The sequence below is a fragment of the Corylus avellana genome, chromosome ca2 (genome assembly GCF_901000735.1).
Source record: "Corylus avellana chromosome ca2, CavTom2PMs-1.0".
NCBI lineage: Eukaryota > Viridiplantae > Streptophyta > Magnoliopsida > Fagales > Betulaceae > Corylus > Corylus avellana.
In genome coordinates, this window is record NC_081542.1 from 2,729,093 (window position 1) to 2,731,391 (window position 2,299).

Below are 2,299 nucleotides of genomic sequence, written 5' to 3' on the forward strand. Positions count from 1 at the left end.
GATCAGTCAAATTTAATTTTCATATACCTTTCCAAAAATCGCTTTTGTGGGAATAATGTTGAGAGGACCACGTACCCACCCAACAAAATGATGGAAAATAATATGGTCCCGTAAACGTCCATGCAGTATGAATGTCACGTATCTCCATGTGTTATGATTTTGTGGCACCACCTGATAAGTGGATTAATGTACTCCATTCTTACAATAATCCTAGCTGTTTCCATCCCCATCATAATTCATATCACAAAATGGAAAGGGAAGGAGAAGAACTGAAAGAAGCATGATCATACGGGGGACAGAGGAAGGGGGGGAACTGGAAGGGGCCACACCCCCCGGCAAATGACAAGAAAAAAGTTTGCTAAGGTAAAAAAAAAAAAAATTATAGTTTTTTTTTTTTTTTTTTTAATCGGCCCTTACCAGCTAAATGTTTTAGCCATGGCCCCTGCCCATTTGCAAGGCTGGCTCTGTCTCTTTATTTATTTATTCATAGCCCTTAACTATCGTCTCCAAAACCAATATGGGTCCAGTGTCCATGGCAAACGATGAGAAAAAGCTTCACATAGCCATGTTCCCATGGCTAGCCTTTGGCCACATGATCCCATACCTAGAGCTCGCCAAGCTCATTGCTTCAAAGGGTCATCGCATCTCCTTCATATCCACCCCTCGAAACATAGATCGCCTCCCGAAACTTCCCCCAACTTTAGCTTCACTCATTGACTTCGTCAAGCTTCCACTACCCCATGTGGGCAACCTCCCGGACAACGCGGAGGCCACCATAGATGTCTCTTTGAACTTGGTCCCGTTCCTCAAGAAGGCTTACGATGCTCTCCAAGACTCCATGACTCGCTTCCTCGAAGATTCACGTCCAGACTGGCTTCTCTACGACTTTGTTCCTTACTGGTTACCGCCTATAGCCCGTAACCTCGGCATCCCGACTGCCTTCTTCAGTATAGTCACTGCGGCCTTTTTGAGCTTCATCGGAACGAAAGAACGTATGGGTGAGCGGAAAAGCCCCGAGGACTATACGGTCGCACCCCGGTGGGTCCCTTTTCCTACTACGGTGTCGTTTCGCCTTTTCGAGATTTTGAGAGTCTTTGACCAAGGCGTAACCGGCGTCGAGGAAGACGTTTCGGAGAAGCGCTTCAAGGCTGCGATTTAGTGGCTGTGAGAGGCTGTGTGGAGTTTGAGCCTGAGTGGCTAAGCCTTTTGGAGGATCTCAACCGGAAACCAGTTCTCCCAGTGGGTCAACTTCCTACCACGGCATATGACAGCGAAGACGACACCGACACGTGGCGGTGGATGAAGGCTTGGTTGGACAGGCAATCCAAGGAGTCCGTAGTGTACGTAGCATTCGGGAGCGAGGCGAAACCGAGTCAAACCGAACTCACCGAAATAGCTCTCGGATTGGAACAGTCTGAGTTATCGTTCTTCTGGGTGCTAAGGACTCGACGCGGGCCAGCTGATACTGAGGTGATTGAATTACCGGAGGGGTTTGAGGAACGAACCAAAGAACGAGGGGTTGTGTGCACGAGTTGGGCACCACAGTTCAAGATTTTGGCTCACGACTCGGTTGGTGGGTTCTTGACTCACTCCGGTTGGAGCTCAGTGGTGGAGAGCCTTCAGTTTGAGAGACCTCTCATTCTATTGACCTTCTCTGCAGACCAAGGGATTAACGCTAAGGTTTTGGATGAGAAAAAGATTGGGTATTTGATACCGAGAAAGGAGCAGGACGGGTCGTTTACGAGGGACTCGGTGGCCGAGTCGCTAAGGCTGGTGATAGTGGAGGAAGATGGCAAGGCTTACAAGGACAAGGCCAAGGAGATGAAGGAGTTGTTTGGAGACAGGGATAGTCAGGACCGGTACGTAAATAGTTTTCTTCGTTACCTGGAAACCCATCGACAACCTCAGAAGGTTGAATAAACCCACCCAATAAGAAGGCGAAAAAGAAAAGGGGTCAAGAGGCATCTTCTTTCTGTAACTCTGTTAGTAGATTGGTTATGCCTTGTCTTCGTTTCACCGCTGTCATATTTATGTTCTGATTGCATACTCATTCTGCATGTGGGTTATTTTCCACGCTTTCGTCGCTACTCAGAGAGAAGCGAAATCTTTCCTATAAAAACTTCCATATTTTCAAGTTGAATAAGTTTTGTTCTCTATTTCTCTTCGGAAATAACACTTTTTACGATGAGAAAGAGGGCGAAAATGTCTATTACCATTAGTAAATGGTGGCCGGGAATTAGCTAAAACAAAGGGCCACTTGGATTTAATATAACAAGAAATATTTAATGCCAACGTACAT

The 2,299-nt window shown here is 46.6% G+C and overlaps 1 pseudogene; it reads left to right on the plus strand.

Moving 5' to 3' along the window:
• Positions 1-429: 429 nt before the first annotated feature.
• Positions 430-2,050, plus strand: LOC132172798 (UDP-glycosyltransferase 91A1-like; annotated as a pseudogene).
• Positions 2,051-2,299: the final 249 nt, after the last annotated feature.